Source organism: Lissotriton helveticus, chromosome 12 (assembly GCF_964261635.1).
Source record: "Lissotriton helveticus chromosome 12, aLisHel1.1, whole genome shotgun sequence".
Taxonomy (NCBI): Eukaryota; Metazoa; Chordata; class Amphibia; order Caudata; family Salamandridae; genus Lissotriton; species Lissotriton helveticus.
In genome coordinates, this window is record NC_136073.1 from 461,145,907 (window position 1) to 461,161,001 (window position 15,095).

Sequence of the window (15,095 nt, forward strand, 5' to 3'; positions counted from 1 at the left end):
CAAGGATTAGATACCACAGATGTGAAAGCAGCCTAGCCACGAGTACTTGACCAAGGATTTTCTTTCCCACATTTAACATAGAGAACGGTCTGTAGGAGGTCACTTCCAATAAGTCCCTACCTGGTTTTGGTAGCATTACGATTAGGGCCTCCCACATAGAATTCGGGAGGATGCCTCTATCCAGGGGCGGCTCTGTATATACAGACAGTAGTTAATCTATCAGGGCGTTGGAGAAAAGTTTGTAAAACTTTGCCGGGAGCCCATCTTCCCCAAGTGACTTAGCCAGCTTCAGCGACTTTACCACATTAAGTATTTCCTGTTTCTTTTTTTTAAAAATATTTTATTGTTTTATGCAAGGAAATACAGCAATGGTCAATCACTAATTCAGCAAAAAGAAAGAAGAAAATAAATGAAAGAAACAAAGGCATATAATTTCTAACATAAACAGCATCAAACAATGTCTAGATCCATTCAGTTATAAACTCCCAAATTTTGCTCACGGTCCTCAGGAGAAAGGTTTGCCATCAACAACTCACGAAGATAAGTTGATAGTTCACCAATCACTGCAAAAGTTGATCACCAACGTGGTCCACCAGGATCAGGTAGGATTTATCCCACAGATAACAACCAAGTTGAATCTTAGATGCCTATACAACAATATGGCCCTGGCAGTGCACAATCCAATAGCAGTGGCATATTAAGATGCAACCAAGGCATGTAACTCCATAGAGTGGCCTTTCCTCTTTGCCATTCTAAAAAAAATGGGACTAGGGCAGAGATACATAGCATGGATACGACTTCTAATGGCACCTCTGGCTACGATAAGAGTCAGTGGTATTCGATCACAGGCCTTCACTATCAGGAGAGGTACACGCCATGGATGCCATCTTTCCCCCATGCTGTTTGGCCTAGCCATTGAGCCACTAGAAGGAAAGATACGAGCAGACTTATATCTTAGAGGATGGACATGGGAGGCGAGCTGGGAGTAACGCATTTCAGTTTATGTTGATGATATTCTCCTCTACTTCGCTGACCCAAGGACTCTTTGCTAAGGCTACGGGAAATATTCAACACATACCATTCTCCGGCCTCATCATTAACTGGGAAAAATTGCTGCTGTTCCCAATGGGAGGTTGGTTGCCTGGGGCAAAATTGTTCCTACCACTAAGGGTGCAACCTCAAGATTTCAAATATTTAGGACTATGGATCACTAGAGGGGACAGTGCTGGTTACGATGGGAATTTTCAACCCCATCCTAACTACGTTAGAAAGGCACATAACACATTTGTGGAACTTCCGCTCTCACTAATAGGGCAGGCAGTGATTTTCAAAATGATAGCGCTACCCAAGAATGATAGAGGATGATGAAGGCTTGGAAGCGGAGTGATTCCCCTGTGACGTGGCAAAAGCAGCTAGATATAGGCTGATACGGCTGAAAATCCTACATAGGGTGGGCAGTGTAGCACACTCTCCATACTGTATGGGAATTCCCCAACCCCAGATGATACTGAGAAATAGTGACTCAAAGACTAGAGGAAGCCACGGACTGCGCTCTGGAGCCAAACGTCCCCATATAATATTGGGAATATGGAAAGACTTTGAAACTACTAGATATAAGAAACTGCTCATAAACCTGGGATATATGGTGGCAAAAAAGGGCTTTCTTAAAAAATGGTGGGGTCAATACTCCCTATAATACGAGAATGGGAGCGGGGCATCATCTCATCTATGATTCTGGAAAAAATAATCTACAGGGTTCAAGGTTACCCCAAGAAATGTGACAAGATATGGAGGTGGTGGTGGGAAGGGTTGGGACCAAAGTATTATACTAGTACAGACCATCATGAATGGCTCTAATCCCAGACAGAGACACTGTCATAGACATGTCAACACGAAATGTGTTTGGTGACAGCCATTGTAAATGGTTGGCCTAACTGGCCCGGCGATATGTGGGACAAAAAAATGTTCAATGGGAAAATATTGGGATTGCTGTTGAATAATGTAATGTTAAAAACACTCAATAAAATCTATTATGAAAAACAAATGTCTTTGAGTATTGATGCAAGTTTGGTAGTATTCTACAAACCGGTCTCTAGGGTTGGTATCCATGTGATATCCATTGCCTGATTGCTCTTGAGATTCTTTATCAGGATTGAGGCTCAGGTTCTGCATCATTCATGAATATTTTCACAACGAAAACAATCTCAACTCTAATGCACAGGGAGGACGTTTGCTGACATGCACGTCTATTGTAAAGACAAAGACTCTGTGGGACTGTTCAGCTATCCCATTGTAGCCAGTATTTTGATTGTGATTGTGGACTCACTGCATTTCATTATTTTTTGGCTGAGCTTGAGGCATCTTTGCAATAATGATCACATACAAGTTGGAACAAGTATGGACAGAAAATGTATTGCAATCATCTTCAGTGCTCCCGTCATTAGGGTTACCCTTAAATGATCAGTGAATCTGAGATGGAGGATGGCTGCTGACAAATGCAAAACAATAGAGACAGGTCCACCATTACTTCTTTTTCTATTTTCTTAATCATTTATCTTCAGCATGTATCTGGAGGGAATAAACAAGGATTCTCACTGAAGTAGAATCATGGACAATATACCATCCCGAGTGACGTAAGCACCAGCCTCTGCAGTGCATACTAAGAGCCTGATTTACCCATCATTTTTACTGAGGTGGAACACTCAGCCCCGCACGCAACCTGGGCTTCATCCTGGACTCCTCCCTCTCCATGACCAGACAAGTCAACGCAGTCTCCTCGTCGTGCTTCAACATCCTGCGTATGCTACGCAAGATCTTCCGATGGATCCCCACCGAGACCAGGAAGACGGTCACCCAGGCCCTCGTCACCAGCCGTCTGGACTACGGCATCTCCCTCTACGCCGGAACCACCGCCAAACTCCAGAAAAGACTCCAGCGGATCCAGAACACCTCAGCACGACTCATCCTGGACATCCCCCGCCGCAGCCACATCTCCGGACACCTGAGAGACCTGCACTGGCTCCCGGTCAACAAGAGAATCACCTTCCGGCTCCTCACCCACGCACACAAAGCCCTACACAACCAAGGACCAGGATACCTCAACAGCCGCCTCAACTTCTACGCTCCCAAACGCCAGCTTCAATCGACCAGCCACGCCCTCGCCGCCGTCCCCCGCATCCGAAGAGCCACCACTGGAGGAAGGTCCTTCTCCTACCTGGCCGCCAAGACTTGGAACTCCCTTCCGATCCACCTCCGCCTGACCCAGGACCACCTCGCCTTCAGGAAGCAGCTCAAGACCTGGCTGTTCGAGCAGTAGCGGATCCCCTCCCCCCCAGCGCCTTGAGACCCTCCGGGTGAGTAGTGCGCTATACAAATGCTCTGATTGGATTGATTGATTGATATTGACTGGTTGGATTTGTGAACTCGTGGGATGTACTTGAACTGATTGGCCAACTATCAAAGTCTTACCATAAAGTGGGAGCTTCTATGCCTCTAGTAAAGAGAAGATCTGCATCAACATAGCTCTACGTGGATTGTGCAGTGCTTCTTCCTGAACATGGATCAGCATGCAACCAGCTTCCACAAGGTTACAATAAGCCTGATGCTCTCCTGATGTTCTGCATCCTGGCGCTGCTGATTTTGCCTATGTTGAAACCCCAGGTCCGGTAAAGGAGTCAAGAGATCTAGATGCAGAGTGCAAATAAGGCCTCACTATATCTCACAGGAGACTTGAGGAAGGCAGACCAAGGACCACCTTCCAAGTGCAAGTGAGTAAAGTTGGGACACTTTCTGGGGAGCACATTGCCTTCCTGTGTCACTGTATGCTGTATTTCTTTCTCTGAGCCGCACATGAGCCCCCTGGCCCTGCCTTTCTGTTTTGTCGCTTTTTGTTCATAATTGTGATAATTGTGTTTTACTATATCTATACGCAGATTGTACCCATTCCCCTAAAGCTAGGCTTTGACACTGCATCGAAGCTATCTCAAAGAGGCAATTAGTCCACGTTTTAATTTTAGATAGGCACCACTGACATTAGTGAGTTTCCCTTTGAGATTAAGGCTCAGGTGACGTTGGTTGCAAGAAGTGTGAATTTGAGCCAGGACCACATAAAACATTCTTGTCGTCTAACAAGGTTCATCATTGAACATGTGAAACAGGAAATATGAACTTGTTTGATAAAATAAATGAAGATGTGCTCATTGCTATGAATGGCAGAGACACTAAAGGAGCAGTACACATTAGGGCCTTATTTAGAGCAAGACTTTGATGTAATGTCTGTCAATTTTTGTCAGATGTTATATCAAACCTCTCCTTGTTTCACTCACTGCAATTAGTGTATGGGGAACCTGGCTTTCATTCACAGTGGAGCTGTTGCTGGATTTGCGTCTGACATCTGCGAGAATGGCATCAGCAAAGGATGCCCTATGATTAGACAAAAATTATGGTAAAGCATGAGTGACATTAGTTATCTTATTTCTAAAGCTTGTCCCCTGCTGTAGAGGTCTCGCTCTAGGATACTTTATATTCAATGGGAGTAGGGTGTGGGATGCCCTGGGGTTCCCCTCACAGACAGGTGAAAGGGGACAAAGAAGAGAAATAGATATTGAACCCAAGATCCTTGAATGGGATGGAAAAATGTATTCTAGAAATATACACCCCAATGTAGAGGACTTAGGCTTTTTTCTGTCCAGTGTAAGCTTTGCTGATATGGACCGATAACCTCAATTGTGTGATGGTGGGATGGACAGACACCTCCTCAAGACAACTAATTGCAGGAACACTGAAAATGGTGCTGTTGTGCCTCAGCATTGTTGATTCATGGAGGAGAAGGATTGCAGGTAAAAGGGAATTCGTATACAACTCCCCAGTGCATAGCACATATTCCAGATGTAATTGCATCTAAATATCAAGCCAATATACACAAAATGTACCAACAGATTACATCTTCAGTACTTCATCAGAGATGGATTAATGAAATAATATTGATAGCATTGATATTAATTCGCACAAATATCGGAAAATAAATAACGTATAAAAAAAATCGCCTTTTATACTTAAGTAATAAAAACACAAATATTGACAGCCAAAATATCTCAATTAAAAATATCCATTTTTATTTAAATTAAAAAATATCTGAAACACAAATATAATTACCTTAAATTAACATATAAATTGTCAAACATATTGAAAAACACAATATCAATTACATTAATGTCTCCACAAATAAAGTCTTTTCATAATAAACAGTAATATATCACTATTTCACATTGACCAAAACATTTAAAATAAATGTACAAAATATACAAATATTCTAACAACATTATAGCAAATTCATATCACTAAAATAAACTTACACCACCCAAAAAAGAAACTCCAATACATCAAAATATTATTTAAAAAATGTCTTACAAAAAGTACTAACATATAGATATTAAACACACATAATTTTAAATGTATACATATGTAATAGTTTCAAAACAACAAAGAACAAAAAAATAGAAATATCTATTCAATATGATAAAATACATTATTTAGCATTCACCGTAAAAGGCAATAACTGAAAAAGAATTCAAACTAAAAAAGGCATAACTGATAAAATGATATTATCAATGTAACTACAATATAAAAGGCACACAAAATTTAATAACTTACTACTCCAAACACTACGAAAGCTGGATGATTACTATACACTGCCAGATTTGCCATAGATAACCTGAAAATGAACTGAAACAGTATATGCAACTACCTTCTAAAGTAAGTAAAAATGTATTTCAACTAACTTATAAATTACTTAATTACAAAATGTAAAATAACAAAAAAAACAGTCTACTTATTTTATCTTTTAAACTGTAGATCCTACAGAGAAATTACTACACCAATGAGAATCTGCTTATCTATAGAAAAAGTACAACAATCCTGTACATAAGAGGTACACAATAAATGAAGTAAATAATAATAAGCAAATGAAAAATCTTTTTAAAACCACAACTCACCCCAAAAATGATAAAAAGAAAACTAACCCCTCTCAGCCCCACTAGCTAGCAACAAAACAAACCTTTACAATAAAATTTAAATGACTTTGTTTTCTCAAGAGAAAATGAGCCACCTGACCCAAATTACAATATCCCCAATGGAAAATCAGAAAATAAAGACTGCAATTATCAGTATGATTACATAAGCAAGTAGTAAATAGAAAACAAATAGCATACCTTTGTCTATCAATTATAAATGTAATATAAATATATATTTATTATAGTCTGAAACCCGGAAGTGAATCCGTTCACTTCCGGGTTTCAGACGCCAGTAGCGCGAGGGCGACTCTGCCATAGGACTTCGTAACACACGCACCCGTGGTTACGTCTTTTGCAATTTGGAAACACTTATTCATTGAAAATACACGGATTCGAATTTTAAACCTAAGGATTGAATATTGACAGTCCATAGTGTATATTTCGAGAAAACCTGTGACGAATGATTTTCGTATGCATACATTTCAAGGTTACCCTTCCGGGTTGGAATTATCACCGGAACTGGGCCTATGGATTTACATCTCAGCAATTAAGCCCTGAAGAGTTGTAGTGCCTGCTTATGTACAGCCCTACAACAAAACACGTGTCGGCTGGCTGTATTTAATTTTTCTATTTTGCTGATCAAAATAAAAGGAGAGACACAGGAACCTCCAATGATAACGACGCTGGACAAGACTTTCTTTTTGTGCTAATTTGAATTTACTTGAACATTGATGTTGTGATTCCTTTTGAGTGCGCAGGATTGTGTATTTATATCACAATACAGCAAGGGAAACAATTACTCACTCTTGTGTGCTACATTTACAGCTAACAATGTTCAAGAACAGAAACTATCTATTGGAAATGTACTTTACATCACTCCAATATTTGCAATTACAAATTATTATTATTAATGTAAGAGAACACAACCATCCCCTAAATGCCAGCACAATCCAAGTGAGACATGTAGTACAAGATTTAAAAGGGGCAAGTACTAGCTCCCAAGTGCCCTCAACTAAAATACTAAAATATATAGGGGCATATTCTCAAGGACTTATCGCCAAGTTAGCGGCACTTTATTGCTGCCAAAGTGGCGATAAATATATCGCCCTATTCACAAGCTGGTGCTAACAGCGGATATCACCAGTTTACCTGCGATAGCAGCCACAAAAAACATTGCCACAGATGACACCGGCAACTAACGCCAATGATATGCAGAGTAGGCATTCCTGTGCAAAAAGCAGCAACAACACTTCGCAACATTCTCAACGACCAGCAAGATCGGCGATAAGATCACAAAACAGGTGACAAGGCGCGTTAGCAGCAGCGATTTAACACCTCCTCTTACCTGGTGTAAAGTCAGATGACAACCTGCACCATAAAAGGGAGCCCAGCCCAGAGCCACACCTGAAGAACAACAGACACCATGGAGCTACTGATCATGCAGCTCGGACACCCAAGAGGGCCACAACACCCACCGCCACCACCCCCAGGCCTGCCTCCACCCCCCACCCACCCCCCCACCGGGATTCCCCCCTCCGGACAAAGATATGTTACATCAACTTTACCGAATCATGAACAAAACAATTTGCCTGATGTCGCACAATTACAACAATTAACATTCATGTGTGGTCAGAAAAAGGGGAGTCATTCATTCATCTTTAAATGTCCAAACAAATCATTTTATTCAAATGAAACTCAAAAAAACTATTTGGAAGAGTCATGGCAGGTCTTCTCTGGACAATCTGTAAGTCACAGCCTGCAAGACAAATTCAAGATAAGAAGGTGTGTCATGCGCTCATCAAAGGACAGAGAGAGAGAAAGAGAGAGAGAAAGAAAAGGAGAGAGAGGGAGTGAAAGGAAGAGAGGGAGAGAGAGAGAAAGTGATAGAAATGGAGAAAGAGAGAGAGAGAAAGAGAGCGAAAGAGAGAGTGAGAGAGAAAGAGAGAGAGAGAGAGAAAGAGAGAGAAAGAAAGAGAAAGAGAGAGAGAGAGAAAGAGAGAGAGTAAGAGAGGGAAAGAGAGAGAGAGAAAGAGAGAGAGAGAAAGAGAGAGAAAGAGAGGGAGAGAGAAAGAGAGGGAAAGAGAAATAGAGAGAGAGAGAGAGAGAGAAAGAGAGAGCGTGAAAGAGAGAGAAAGAGAAAGAATGAGAGAGAGAACGAGAGAGGGAGTAAGAGAGGGAAAGAGAGAGAGATAGAGAAAGAGAGAGAAAGAGAGAGAGAGAGAGAAAGAGAGAGAAATAGAGGGAGAGAGAGAAACAGTGAAAGGAAGAGAGGGAGAGGGAGAGAGAGTGCCGACACTGCGAACCCAGGCCTCACTGCTCACCTGCTGCCACCAGTCTGTCTCCAACCACGTTCCAGTATACACTGCAGTTCACCAGGTCCCTTATCTGAAACAGAGTCCAGATTAATGAATGGCAGAGTTTATATCATTGTACACGCCATCATCGCTTGCCCGCCCCTGCACACACAGGCTGCTGCACGCCAGCCCCTCCCGCCGCCCAGCGGTGATTGCCGGCCCCTGCGCACCCAGGCCTCACTGCTCACCTTCCACAACCGGCGGGTTTCCAAGAGGGCCCACCAAGTGCCGGTGCAAGCTCCAAGGCCAGGGCCCACGACCTTGGCAGCCTCCACATCATGCAGCCCTGCACCGCGGGCCACCAGGTCACACACGTGATTCTGGATCTTGATTTCGCAATGGCAGAGACCATATCAGTGCACACGGCATCATCGAAGGCTGCACCACCCGCTCAGCTCTTTAGGTGCCACTAACTCTGTGAACCGCGAGGCAACGCCACGTGGCGGTAAGGCCGCGCTGCCCACTGGCTCAGGCCTACAATGCGGTCCAGCAGGGCTCACACAAATCCTTACCAGTCCGGATTGCCAGGACGGCGCATCATCGCAGGCTGCACACCCGCTCAGCACTTAAGGTGCCCCTACCTCAGTGCACCAAAAGTCACCGTCCCGTGGCGGTAGGCCTGATCCGGCCGCAGTGTATCCGGTGACACCAATTCTGTGCAACGCAAGTCATGGACCCTTTATGACTGAGTATCGTGGTGCGGACGCCATCATGTCACCTCCGGCAGTGGGTAATGTGATGTGGTAGGGCCCTAGGTCCTCATGAATAAATAATAACCACACGGATACACCCAAATAGACAGTGGAAATGGCTTCGAGCACGTACACCCGGCCTTTTTATTGGCAGGGTCACATGTCCTGTGATGCGTGTGCTGGATGGGTGTGGTGTGGGTGTTAACCAGCCTTGAGGGAGTGGCTGTGGCATGCTGACAACTAGACCTGTGATCAGCAGATCACTACAGGGAAGACCTGGGACATGTAGCGTTCTCGCCCCCCCTGTAAGCATAAGCGGAGTGTGATGGCCTTGCATGTGCCAGTCCAGCATAGGGGTGTGAACAATGACCACGGGGCTCTGGGCGTGGTTCCGTCCTGGGCTGGACAAGAAAGTAACTAATGCGTGTGTCTCTGTGGTAGTGTTGGCGCCACCCGGACCGCAACCGGTAATGTCGCACCCTGTGACTCAAGTCCCACAACATGAGCAAAATGGACGTAAGGGGGATTCACTGACCCTACATTCATCCATACTTCCACACTTGAATGATCATAGACATGACACATCTGTGTGAATATGAATGTTTAATGCACATTCAGTGGAGTGTTGTAGCTGGAGCAGTACGGGCGATGCAAACCTACTTTACATTGTTGGCCCGTGGAGGGCGAGCCAGAGTCCTTTAGGGAATGACAAGTTCATCGGAAGAGGAAGAGTTCAGTCCGCAGTCTGATTGCTGTGTCATTGGTAAGCAAACAGAATATGGCAGTCCATGTCGAGGTCGAGGTGGTGATGGGACTTAGATACCCACATATGGCATCTAATTTGGCTGCAATGCGGTCGAACCCCAACCGCACCTGTTCAGCCATCTGCTCCTGGCACCCCAAAACACAGTGTTGGAAGACAGTGTGTTGTTCATGGGGGTCCTGGGAGGGATCCGTGGTGGTGGGTGCTATCTGCTGTGTGGTCTGTGCAGGGGGTGGGGTCTCATCGATGCAGCTGGGCTGCCCTGCTCCTGGAGGTGGGTTGACGTAGCTGTCAATGAACTCTTGGAGGGCGTCTGTGTCGAAGGTGTGGAGGTCCTCTTTGTCATCAGTGAAGAAAGGTTCGGTCTGCTCTGCAGGAGGTGTTGGTTTTCCCTCTGCAAAGTGGAGGGGAGATTCAGTTTAACATTGTGTTCACATGTATGTTGACGCATTGTACATGTTTATATACAGACTGCATGACATGGTACATTGTGTCTGTTTGGTAGGAGCTGCCTATTTGATGCAGGACAGTGGACATTTTGACAACATAAAGGATGTGTGTTTGTACTTGTACATTATCAACTCGCATTTCCCTTAATTGCAAAATGTGATTGGCCAATTTCTCCACACAAGCGGACCCAGTTGTGTCCTCTGTTCTGTTGTGGACGCGTTGTGGTTTGTACCACATGGTTGTCAATGTTGATGTGCTCTGCATGTTATGTGTGTGTGCTGCATTTTGGGAGAGTCTCCCCTTAAGCTCTGATTTTACTGCCCCTTATCCCTTTCATGCGGTTTGCCTTTGACTTCTGTGTTTATACAGTGCTGAGATGTTGCAGACTTGGGTACATTGGTCTCTTGGAGGAAGTTGGGAGTCTGGGGCATGGTTTTTTCACAGATGCGTTGTTGATGTCAGGGGTTGTTTGTGCACGTGGATGTGTCAGAGCTACTTTACAGATGTGGTCCACACTCAGCCACCTCAGTGTCGCGGCGTGCAACCTTTCATGATATATTGACTGCAGCAATGCTATTCGTCATGCAGTGTCACTTATATTGTCAGTGTTGCTCACAGACACGCCGCTGGGCTGGGTTTAACGCATGTCCATGGGTTAGTTGTGAGATTGGTGGTGTGTGGGAAGGGCCCCCTCTGGGCACATAGTCGACAGGGAGCTACTTGCTGTTTCTAGGTGTGCTGCAGTGTGCCAAGGGGATTAGAGACATGCTCCAGGGTAATTGTGGGTGTGCACTGTGCTATACTTAATTGTGAATGTGTGCCATTGTGCCCATCTCCCCCTGTCCCCTCAGTCCCTGGTCTTTACACACCCTGTTTCTGTTGTGTCAGGTCATGTTAAGCAGTATCCAGTCCCCCAACTCCTGCCACCGTCTCCACACTGATGACTGTGGACACCATTTCCTCCATCTCATCCAGCTCCTCCTGTGGCGCTGGACTCCCACCTCCAGTCTGCATTGTTGCCTTCTGGTTGTTGGCGAATTTCTGCTTTGGTTTATGCTTCACATCATTCCAGCGCCTCTTGACCTCTTCCATTGTCCTCCTCAGCACTCCGACTGCATTCACCTTGTCCACGATGGACTGCCATATTCCATTTTTTTGTTGCAAATGACACAGTGGAGGTGACCAACAGAAGTTGATGGTGTTCTATCACCTCCATTATCAGGATCCTTTTTTCCTGAGGACTGAACCAAATCTTCCTCTTCTTCTTGCCCTTGCTCTTCCCTGACCCCGAGGTCCCAGGCTGGTCCTCCGTGGAGCCTGTGGGATTCTGGTTGTCCTCTGTACTTGCTCCAGCTACCTCCATTGTGCTTCTCAGTTGTTGTGTTGCTTTTTTGTATTTTTTTTTCTACTTTTATAGTGATTTTTCCCGCCTGACATATGTGAATTGCAGGCCTGGCACAGCGTATCTCTGATTTTTTTTATCGCGGTTTGGCTTATTACAACTTTTTTCACATTGGGGTTTAGATTTTTATCGCCGTCCCGGGGACTTTATCGCAGACAATTGATGCATTATCTGGAAAATATTGCATGTTACCACTGTGTTGTGAATAGGACGTTAACACAGAGTTATTTTCTCACAATAGTCGGCGATATGAAACATTGCGTTAACCGATTTTGGTGATGATTATCGCACGTTTTTGAGAATATCCCCCATATTCACTGAAGGCCCTCAACACATCACAGGCAAGCTAACTGCTGTACCCACCTTAAAACGCTTAATAGCAGAAACTAAGTAAGCCATCTCTGACACCCCTTCTACCCCTAGAAGATACCAATATGTCAAAATGTCTGAACACTTATGAGGAACCCTTCCTCTTACATGATAACCTTAACAATGAAAAGCTCATTGTAATATTTGCTACAGCAGATAACTTATTACAACTAAGCCATTGTCAAACATGTATGATGGATTGGACATTCAAAATGTACCCCAAACCATTCACTCAGATATACACTATACATAGTGAATATCAAAACATTAAAATAATGTTCATGCTACGTAATCAGCAAAGCAACATTAGTACGAATTACTAAACCACAGCATAATTAAAACAAACAACTACACCCCACATTAAATATTAGATTTTGAACAAGCCATGAACCAAACTATGCTTAAAATATGCAAACTATACACACACACAGCCATACAAGGCACTTACTACCATTTTAACCAAATCATATGGAGGCATCTCCAACACTTTGCACTAAGCGTACATTATGCATTAAACAGGCAATTTGCCTTGTTATTAATGCAAGAGAACACAACTACCCCCAAATGTCACCACAATCGAAGTGAGGCAGGTAGCACAAGATTTAAAAGAGGGAAGTACTGGATCCTAAAAACCCACAACTAAAATACCAAAATATATATATCATAAAGTCCCGTAACACATCATGGACCAGCTACCTGCTATAGCCACCTTAAAATGCTTAATAGAAGGAACTAAGAAAGCCACCAGTGATACCCCTTCTGCCCCTAGTAGATACCAAGATATCAAAATTCCTAAACACTTAATCACCAGACATAATGAGGAACAAATCCTCTTACGTGATACCCTTTCCCTCGTCGTCATCTGTCAAGTACACCACTGTTACCGGCACGGGCTGCTCCTGACAGAGCAGATAATTAATTAAAACTAAGCCAACGTCAAACAAGGATGATGGATAGAACATTTAAAGTGCCCCAAACCATTCACCCAGATATTCATCTTGCATGGTTAATATCAAAATATTAAAATAACATTCATGCTACCTAAAAAAAAGCAGCATTACTGCAAACTACTAAACCACATTATAATTAAAACAAAGCACTTAAAATAATAATAGATGTTGAACAAGCCATGAGCCAAACTATGTTTAAACTATACAAACTATATCCACACAGAGAAATACAAGGCTGTTACTACCATTTTAACCAAATCATATGAAAGCACCTCCAACAATTTGTCCTATGTGTAGAATGTGCACCAAACAGTCAATTTGCCTTTGAAATTAAAAGGAAATGATTTCACTAGCCAATGCCCCTGTAACAGAGGTAGCTAATCACTACAACCTCCTTATAGAAAGTCCATTCTATCAACAAAGTAAACACAAACTAAGTCCCCTAATGGACTATTTTGAAGACACTTGGGTTGTCAGGCTGAATCCCCTCCTTCTGGACACAGATGCCGACCCAAATTCTAAATACCATGTTGGGAAGTCTTTGACAGCACAATGATTCAAGAATCCAAAACCAACAACGCAGTTGAAGGATGCATAATACCTTCCATTCTACACTAGGCAGAACCCAGCCTACACTCTACAAATTCATAGAAGCCCTACAAAAAGAACAACGATGCCAACAACTACAAATGGAGTAAGCAGTAATCAAATTAATTATAAAATTAACAAATAAATTAACAAAATACATGACATGCTACAATAGAAAGTACATCTCTTTATAAACAACAAAGGAATACTTTACTTAGAACCAATAACCAAAACTCTATGATAGAAAAGAAACCCATCTACACAGTAATCAATAAACCTCAAACAAAATTCAAACTATCATAAGTTAGCTAAATAGTAAACAAACATTATTTTTGTATATCAAAGAAAAATACAGTAAAAATAGTAAATAAGACTGTGCATAAAATAATATGTCTATTAATTTGTTTAATAAAACAAAAAAGTCACCAACCGTAAAGCTCAAAATTACAAATGAAATCAAATTGGATATATTAAATACAACACATTCAATCTAATATAACAACTACCAATCACATAAAATACACACATAATAAAATATAACATTTCCCAAACCAAAAAAAACCGTAAATAAAACTTATTGTTCTGTAGCCATATAGCTTCATCCGTAGCCATAAATGGGAACAATTATTCAAAAAAGTCCCCAAAAAAAGCAAAAATAAAAGAGGTGCATTTTGAATCCAATGAAGTAATGCTAAGCCTTAAGTAACCATAACAAAACAGTTTGAAAGAGAAACACTCAAGGAAAAATATTGGTTTTCTAGAAACCAAATTGCTTTCCTTTGAAAAAAAACACAACTCCAAACATCCATACAATAACTTCCGAACCGTAAACCTGTAAAAAAAAACAATACCCACCCACAATAAACATTATCTTCAAATGTAGCATAAATATTACAATTAAAGTATTAAAAACACATAAAATAAGATAACATAACATAATATAAAATAATGATCCATTACTATCAAACTCTAACTTGGCCTAACTCAGAACACTAGTAAAATAAGAAAAACTACACATAAACGTTTCATTTACCATCTACTAGTACGCCCAACAACCTCCTTCTGTAAAAACCCTAAAGAAAAGCCCGAAATGGTCATACTTGTTCCGACAAACAGCAGCATCTTCCTATGACTGACTTCCAGTGTCCGCTTAAGTGGAAGGATGAAATAAGCAGAAAACTGTGAAAAAACAGGCAGACTCTCCTGTGGTGCCATCTTAAACTGCTGATTTAAAAATTAAAGTAATACCAAATTTGGAAATAAAATAACAATAATAACATAATAATTACACATTTGGATTTCCTTCCCAGAATACCTGACGACACATGATATTGTAAATATATACATGAAAATAAGCATTGCAAAAGTAACGCATGACAGTTAAGAAACATTGTTCATAATGGTCTGGATGGCTGCAATTCTACGAGTCTAATTCGTGTCCAGTAAAAACAACAAGGAAGTGATTTAATGACCCATTTATTTCCCAAGAAAGCCAACTAAAGTGAAATAGAAATTA